Source organism: Apium graveolens, chromosome 5 (genome assembly GCF_009905375.1).
Source record: "Apium graveolens cultivar Ventura chromosome 5, ASM990537v1, whole genome shotgun sequence".
NCBI classification, from domain to species: domain Eukaryota; kingdom Viridiplantae; phylum Streptophyta; class Magnoliopsida; order Apiales; family Apiaceae; genus Apium; species Apium graveolens.
Genome location: NC_133651.1, coordinates 309235005 through 309244959, shown reverse-complemented (window position 1 = coordinate 309244959; position 9955 = coordinate 309235005).

Below are 9955 nucleotides of genomic sequence, written 5' to 3'. Positions count from 1 at the left end.
TCCATGATTTTCTTTTTCATATATTCTTCTACTCACCTCAGAATCAAATAATTAAATCCTTGGATCCTTGTAGAATAGAGTTGTCTTTCTTCCTTTAACTTTCAGAGTTTAAAGATATTGACTTGCTTCAGCACCAACTTCTTTCTCCAGAATACCTTGGTCTTCATTAACAATAGTTGTGACTTGTGAAGATTGTTGTATTTTAGTAGTCACAGTCAATTCTTCAACTCTTCTTTCATTCCTCTTGCTTTTCCTTTCTTGTCTAGACTGAAATCTAGTGATTGCTTTTGATGAACCACTAATTCCAACTAGCTCTTCACCTCTTTTCCTTCTACTCTCCTTCTGTTCCCCCTATTACCTCCATTAGAATTTTCATCATTAGTACCAGTTAATAACAACTGTTTGCATTTAGATTTATCAATTTTCTCCCCCTTTTTGGACTTATCACCAAGCAGTTTAGAAAGAATCAGCTTCATTGAATTCTATACTTCAGTAAGTTGATCAGACATTTGAGCTTGATGAGCTTCCAATCTAGCTTGACTGGCTTCAATTGTAGATTGTCTGGAAACTATTGGTAAAATTTATTTCTGAATTTTCTGATGAGTAGTCAGATTTGAAGCAATCAGTGATTCTTTAATCTGATTAATTTGAGTTGTAGTTGCTTCATGAGCCTTGTGTAAGGATCTCACAACTAAAGTTGATGCTTTCAGATGATTCAGCACATCAAGATTTGTAATCTTCTGTTCTGTTATTTCCAGATGTTCAACAACTCGAGTTCTGGAAATATGATATGTTGCATCTTTCCAATGAGCGTTCCAGAGATTATCAGAATAATCCTGCTTCTTTTCAGCATCTAACTCATTCATTTTCTGTTGTCTTACATGCATAGGCATATCTTCAGGAACGAAAAGATCATTCTCAGGATCTAACAAAGCATTAGATACATGAGTTTTTTTACCATCATTAGATTCTTCAATAGCAGCTGGATCTTGCACTAACTTCTGAATTTTAATTGCAGCTTCAGTATGCAGATTAGAATGAGAAATTGATCACGTGGCTTCAGAAGCTTCAACACCTTCATCAGTTATCTCCACAACTTCAAGTATTGTAGATAAATAAATTGGAGCTTCAATAACTTCCAGAACTTCAGTTCATGTAACATGCTGTGGTGATTCTGAAATGGATGAATCTTTATGAATGGACTGTTGTGCTACTACATCTTCAACAACAACAGGGATTTCCTCAGGTGATGGAAAATAGAATGAATGGACTGTTTTTTAACAAAAATATGGATTATCTCATATGGTGGAATAGTAGAATGTATGGACTGCAAGAAAGTATCAGTACTTAGACTTGCAGGGAGATTAAAAGCCTTGATATATCAGAGTGTTCCCGAGATTCAACAGACTGATGTTCAGCATCTGTTCCTTTAGTACTCTGAGCATCTGCAAACATATAGAAAATAAAAATTAATCTCTCTATTCTTTTGCAGTAGTCTCACTACTCCTCACACCACACATCTCATGACTTTTAATAGTCAGAGCTTCCTCACAAGGAATACTAAATCATATCTCTCATCTACCTCTCCTTTTTCCAGAAAAGATCCTGCCTCTCTTAAATTCTATTTTTCTCTCAATCTTTTCACACATCTCATAATAAAAGGCTCAGAAAGATTGTCCTACAGAAATCAGAGGTGGCTAAAGAAGGGTGATCCGTGATCATACAACTAGAGGTAGTCATTAATTAAGGTCTAGATGTAATCATGTCAACAGGATTCATATCATGAAAAAGTATACTATAAATGCTGAAAGAACTAAATCAGTATTTAAAATAAATGTTGATAAAGTAACACCAGTATTTATACCTTGTGAATTTCACAATTTTACTCACAGTAGATACTGTGGTTATGATAGTTGTTGTTCATTAACAATGAGAACCTCCATTTGAATTGGAGAGGATTTGATCAGATTATTGTCATGTACCATAATCTCAAATATTTTTGTTCTTTTTGTAAAGAACTATCACCTGAATGTGTATATTTAAAGCTATCACAGAGTCTTCAGTAAAAACTGATGAAACCTCTGTGTCTCTGTTAGTATCATCAAGATCTACCTCAGCGAGTAGTCTCTAACCAACTAAATATTGTTTCTGAGTGGTGAACATAATTCAAGAATTATGATACTTGAGTTTTGGCAACATTTGAGAAAAGTATTCAAGTGTTTCAGTTGTAAGAAGAAATTTAAGATTTAAGATATATAAAATTTGAGATTGAGTGTGGACAACTTTCTTGAACAGAAAATAAAGTTCCAAAAGATATTGAATTATAAGCATCACTCAAAGATTATAACCCTTAATGATTAAGAATTAAATCTTTCCTTAAATTTTCTTCTTTGACAACCATTACTTCCTGTAGTGCTCAATCTGTACTGAAGTGGTCACATGTAGCTTAAACAGAGATTAGTTTAGTCATATGAACTTTGAAAAATATCACAAGTTTAGCATACAGTACTGATTTAACATTTATCAATTCAGAACATTTAAGCACACATTCAAGAAGTAAACAAGCAGTCATTTAATGAAGCAAAAGAAGATAATTGATTTTCATTAATTCATGAGAAAGAAAAGTACAAGGCAGAAACAAGAAAATAGTCCTAACAAACTTAGGCTATTCCTATAATCTATCCCAACTTTTTCTTCTTCATCTCTTCTTGCTTCTTCAGAGCTCGGCGGTGATAAATCCCTGAGATAGAGATTGCGAGAGAGATAATTTTCTCTTGCAACTCAAAATTCTCTCGCTCAGCCTCCTTGGCTAAGCTTTCATCCTCAAGAGTTATTTCCAACTGAAATCGTTGAAGATCCATTTGCTGATCTCTTGGCAACTCCTTGTAAACTGAGGACAGAACATCATGAGAACCAAAGATTTGATCATTAATCTTGACTCTACGATCCCAGCGGTCATAGTAAACACGACCTTTTTAGAATTCAAAGACTGGATGGTAAATCCCTGCATTATTATGAGTACTAAACAAACGTTGAGCCATGATTGCTTGAGTAGTTAAGAAGTTGTGTTCAAGAAGTCTTAAAGAATGAGTGTTTGAAGTGAAAGGTCAGTGAGAATATTTGAGAGTGAAGGGTTGTATTTATAGAAAGAAAGTAGAGACTGAAGAGACTCTTTGAATGACCATGCGATAATTAGACATAATAAGCATACACGATTATGTGTATCTAGGCAAACAAAAAGTAATATCTCTCTTCATATTCCTATTCTCAATGTAAATACTCAAATATCAACGGATACTTGCATCAATAACCCATTTAATCAATTAAAAGATATTCCACTCACTCACTGATTAATTAAAAATACTGTTAAAAATTTATTTCAAATAAATTAAAAATAATCAAATGAAGCATAACAATCAACCATGGTTTGACCATTATCAGTATTTTAATTACTCGTATCAGGATTTATTAACTACTGAAATAAACTATTAGTCAAAACAAGTTCAACTAATAATAGAGTTTATAGGCATAATCAGTAGTTCAACAAGCAATTTTTACATAAGAACATTTACCACAGATTGCATGTTATCATGGCATCAAGCATTCAACATAAAAATCAGTATTTAACAAGTACTGACAAATAATAAGACAACATGCTTCAAACATATCAGCAGAAGAATGGAGGATTCAGCTTTACTCTTGAAAGATGTCTTCATTTGCTTGGCTTTCTGGAATGAATCACATAAGCCATCAGGAGTAAACACTACATTGGGTAATCCTCTTACAAGATCTTTCCTCACAAGTTCATTAATATTGTTGAAGTTCAGGTGAGAAAGTCTTTTATGCCAGTTTCAGCTGTCTTCCACAGATGCTCTACTAAGTAGACAAACTTTTGAATTATCAAAATTTGTGAAGACCCTAGATTCATATAAACTACCATATCTCACACCAATCAATGTGATCTTGCCATCAGACTTACTGACAATTTCACAATGCTCCTTGTAAAAGTTGACAGGGTAACCTTTGTCACAGATTTGACTCACACTAATCAGATTACGCTTGAGTCCTGCAACTAGAGCTACATTTTCAATGATGACATTTCCAACTTTGATTTTGCCATATCCCAAGATTTTTCCTAAGTTGCCATCTCCATAAGAAACGCTTGGGCCAGCCTTCTCCTCAAATTCTGATAGCAGGGATTTATAACCAATCAATGTCCTGAGCATCCACTGTCCAAGACTAGAGATTTCCTCCTGTCACCCTTTAATTCAGTATTGTTGGCCTCAACATTAGTGCCATGAGAGCATAATCGATCCCATCATCTGAGTCTGATGAATCATCCCAGTTTCTCTTCTTCGAGATGAAAGCTTGTTTGTTCTCAGTTATGGGCTTCCCGCAATCAGCTGCAAAGTGTCCAAGTCCATCAAAGTTGTAACATCTTTATTTTGACTTGTCCTATTTTCCAGATTTAGCTTCCTTCCAATCAGTATCTCTTCTGTTATTCCACTTATCAGAGTTTGAGGAGCTGGAACCTATTCTGTAAAATCTTCTCCCTTTCTTGAAGTTCTTGTAGACCATCTTCTTGAAACTTTTAACCAGTAGGGCAGCCATTTGATCCATATCTTCATTGTTATTGTGATTGTTGTCAGTATCTGATTTAGTATTAGGATTTGAGTTATCATCAGAGTTTGATGATTCAGTATCTGACTTAGCAATCATGGCTTTCCCTTTAGAGTACCTTCTCTTCATAGTTTTCTCCTTTGGCTTCTCTTCAACTTTGAGTGCAACTGGTCTATCTTTTGATCCTTTCCTCTTGCTTCTTTGCTCTATCTCTAGTTCATGAGTTTTCAGAAATCCACAGATCTCATCTAGAAGTGTTTTATCAAGTTCATAGTTATTCCTTATTGATATGACCTTGTAGTCCCACTTTTCAGGGAGAGCAAGTAGGAACTGCAGGTTTAAGTCTTCCAGATCATATTCTTTGTCGACAAAGAATTAGTCATTCAGCAACTTCTGAAATATGTCATAGATCTCAGTTAAGGACTCATTGTCCCTTGAGTCAAAGTGCTCATATTCTCGAGTAAGTACTTCCTCCTGTTCTTCTTGATAGCAGTTGTACCTTGACACTTTACTTTTAAAGCATCCCATATCTCTTTTACAGTTTTACATCCAGTGACTCTATTGGACATAACACTATCAAGACTGTTGTGCAGGATATGTCGAACCTCAGCATCCTTCATGATAGACGAGATATCTTCAGAAGAGTAGTCCTTCCTGTCTTTGTCTATCATCTTCTCTGGTTCTCCTCCAACGGAAACAACTACCTTCATTGGTTTGTGAGGTCCATCATAGATCCTGTTCAGATATTCAGGATCTGTGGCTTCCAAACACATGTTCATCCTGACTTTCCAGATTGGATATTCATGTACCTTCAAGATGGGCACCTTGATTGCTTCATACCTACTCATGTTGCTGTTTATCTGTGATGTAGCTGAGGGTTGTGGCTTCAGATCCAGATTCTTTGTTTCTTCTTCTCCTTTGTCTAACATGGTTGATTAATCATCAGATCTTAAACTGTTTGTGCATCAACAGCAAGCTTTGATACCGAATTGTTAGGCCCTTAACCAACTGTAGGGGGGTGAATACAGTTAGTATAAATAACTCGACAAAGCTTTAACGGAATCAATAATTTTTATATAATATGATAAAAACTTATTACACAAGTACACTCTCGAAAGGATGAACAATTATCCTTGAGAGCTGCTAGGTTATGCGAAAGATATAACAATGTCGCAATGCTTATAGCATGAACCTAAACTATGCTTTTACAAAGCACAACTACCAATGTATAAGGAATCCTATTCTATTAACAACAAGGAAACTTGTACTATTACTTCTGAGATAAAGTCCTCCACCACCTTGAAGTTCCTGTTTTCTTTTCCTCTTCGAAGTTCAACTGATGTGATAAATACTGATTTCATTATCCATTGACATCATCATCCGTCGAATATCAACATCTGTTGATGTCATCATCATCCGTTGATGCTCTTCATCATCATCCGTCGATGCTTCTGATAGTTTATGTTTGATATCATCAATTGCTCCTAACAGTATACGAGTTTAATAGCTGAAATCTTTTAACTTTAAATTATATTACATTTTTAAAATGATAACATATTCTTTGTATATATACATTAATTTCTAAAATGATCGTTAAAATATAACTTATTAAGTTTAAGTTATATAAATAAAGGGTCGTTTGGTTCGAGTACTAATACGAGTTCGAATCAGAAATCGAGTTAAATTGATACAAGTTAAAGTGAGATGGGGTTAAAATAACATTTTTATAATATGTGGTTGGTCGAGTTCTGGAACGAAAATGTTTCTTTAAAATATTTTAAAAATTATCAATTATAATTAATGTAAGACATTAATTTAATATGTTTTAGGTTCGTTGATTTAATTTTGTGTTGAACATTTATAATAACCAAATCAAACATATCTAATATACCATACTTAGAGTAATCTCTGCGGATGGTAAATAATTTTATGCATAACATTCCCTTAATTTAGTGTAAGACAATAATATATATATATATATATAGAGAGAGAGAGAGAGAGAGAGAGATAGAGAGAGAGTTATTCCACTAGAAATATTTGTATAATGAAAACTAGAAATTAAAATAAAAAATTTCTAAATCACGTCGAAATATAGCACATATAGTATGCAAATCGATCGTTAGGAGATTGAGAAAAATACAGTGAAGTCGGATTTTAAAAAAATTATCATTTGACGGAAAAATCAAATTAAGAACGGAGGGGAAAAGCTGAGATTCTGTGTGGGAGAGTGTAGTTAATTCTGTGCTGCCTATAGTGGGGCCATTAGATTAGATTGATCTAATGGTATAGATTAGTTTCTAATTTTCATTTTAAATTTTATTTTTATTTGAACAAATGCCTATATATATATACCCATTGCTATCAATAATAGAACTCCAATACCTAAAACAATTATCAGTTGGAACTTGGTATTTACTGATACATAATATAACATAAATTTCATTAGTTTCATCACTAATATAAGGTCAAGTTTATGTGTGTGTGTGATGGAAAACAACCTGGATATTCTAAAATCCAAAGAAGTTCAAGATGAAATAGTAAGATCAAATATAAAACCAAAAAGGAAAATCACCCAACTAATATTCAACAAGGATAGTCCAAATAAAGGTGATAGTGCTAAGAAAATTGAAAGCATTGTTCAAGGTAGGGTCATCAATAGAATTCCACTTGTGTTACCACCAGAATGGAGGGCACTTCCCTCTGTCGTCTCAAGCAAAGGTTCCCCCCTTCAGGGATATGTTGCAAAGGACACAAAGGCCATATTATGACTACCAGGAGCATATTGCTGAGGAGGAAGATGATGTATCTGATGATGATGTAGCGCCAGAAGAGATGGAGGAAAAGGAGAATGAGAAAATCATGGAAAAACACCTTAATAATTAATACTTTTGATGGAAAACTAGGTTATATGGGTTTGATGAAACGAGTAAAAAAGATCTGACAATTGAGAGAAGAACTCATGCTAATAGACATTGGATGCAACTTCTTTATTGTAAGATTAACTAACAATGATGATTACAATTTTGTTTTGACACAGGGTCCCTGGCTTATTAATGATAGTTATCTTACAATCAGAAAATGGATTCCTAATTTTATACCTGATGAGGCTCCTATCAAGATTCTCATAGCATAGGTAAGAATTTCAAACTTATATGTTGAATATTTTGATAGAGAATTTCTGGTGAAAGTCAGATAAAAAATTGGAAAAGTCATACGGGTAGACAAGAATACCGCATATACAGAGAGGGGCCAGTTTACAAGAATTGCAATTTAAATCGATTTATCTAAACCTCTTTTATCAAATTTATGGTTGTGTTACGCCCAGATTCCTTCGGGAGCTTGAACAGGCTTCGGCTGCATGGAAGATGGCTTTGGCTTATACCTGAAAATGAAGAGAATGCGAGGGTTCGTACCCCCGATTCACCTCCGGTGTGAGAATCAGAATCTGGTTGTAAGGGTAGGGTAATAATACAAGAATAACAGAATGTTTACGAGAATGTGTGTATATTTTGTCTTACTTCACAAGGGTTTTTATACCCAATTCTGCCTTGAATATCCAGCTGTTACAAATCATTAAGAAGGGAGTAAAATTGGGGTGTTATGTCCCTTGTTCTTTCCAACGGTCTGCGAGTAGTGGGCCTTGGCCTGGGCTTCCGCGGGCCTTCGTCTCGCGGGCCTGAAGGTCCTTCGGCCCAGTAGCTTAACCACATATTGGGCCTTCATTCGGTGGGCCCTGTTGGGCCTATAACCAACATGTCCCTGTCCTTCGGCTGGGCCTTCGGGCCGGCCGACGGACACCGATCTCGGCCCATATTAGGGGGGAAGGAACCCTAGGGCGACCGCTTCAGTTCCGCCTCAATCTTCGATCGTACACGTGGCGCGCTTGTGGGAACTTGCAGTGTATTAACTCGACAGCTGTTGGCACATCTTTCCATGGCTCAATCTTAGCCGTTGAATCTCAACCATTTCGATCTGGGTCATTTATTTTAAAAACCCCCAAACGTCGCCTTTACAAATTCATTTTAGGCGCCTATATAAGCCCATTTGTGCATTTCCTTTTCTTTTCATCATTTTCACTTTCTCCACACACAGCAACAAACTGCGGCGAGTTTCTCAATCACGGGAAACAACAACTCCGTCTTCCCAGATTATCCCATCTCAATCCAAGAACACATTCAAATCAGTAAGTTTCTTTTCTTGCTTTTCAATTTCCTGGTATATTTGTATGTAAGTTTCTATATTTTATGATGTTTGCATGTGGGCTCAAGGGTTTTTGTCTGGGTTCTGAGTTTAGGGGACTTTTCTGGGTTTTATACGTGTGTTGTTGTGCTTTTTGGAGTTTTTAACCTTTTGGGCGTTTCTGGGTAGGAAATAGAAGTTTTTCTGGGTTCCCCTATGGGTTTAAAGATGGCATGCGAGGTGTTTTTTGGCCAAGAACGCTCTTCGGGGGGTTCTTGGCCTAGGAACATCCTTCGGGAGCCGACCCAGGGGCTGATGGGCGGTTCGGAGTTTAAAGATGGCAGGCGAAAAGGTTTTTCGGGGCGAGTACATTCTTCAGGAGACTTGCCCTTTAGAACAGTCTTCGGGAGCCGACTCCGGATCTTTTTCCTATTCGCTCGGTTCTGGGACATGTACTCGGCCTTTTAATGTTTTTTTATTTTCCTTTTGTCGTGTCCCGAGTACATGGACTAACGTCACTCTGTTTCCGAATACAGGGAGATGGACCGAGCGAACCGCCCTTCAGAGACTTGGGATCCGAGGTCGGGCACCTTGGTGGGAACCTCTTTTATCCGCCCTGAGAGAACGAGTCAGGATCTTTACGGTTCGGTAGCGAATTACCCAGCGGCGAATAATCGGTCAGAGTTGACTAAGGAGAGAATAGTCCAGATGTATTCGGACTTCTTCGTCCCTCGAAATTTCTTTTGGCTTTACGCCCCCAAGGAGCACGAGAGGATTTATGACACGCCTGGAGTGCCCGAAGGGTTTGGAGGCTGTGCCGTCGGGATCTCGGAGGTGGCCTTCAAATGTGGCTTCAGAGTACCGATACTGAAGATGGTGAAGTGGCTCTTCAGACAGATGGGGATCGCTCTGGGGCAGATGGATCCCAATGGATTCATTCATGTCAATTGTTTCCATAACAGGTGTCTCCATGCCGGAGTTCGTCCGACTCCGAGGCTATTCTGGTGGCATTACGACTTCTGGAAGAACCCGAAGAGTCCGGCTTTTTATACCATCATTCGTCGTGCTGGCCGAGCGGATTGGACGACCACCAACTCCAGTAACAAACAGACCCACGTTCACTGGTGTTTTGTGATTGGTCAGAAATTGGCTCTGT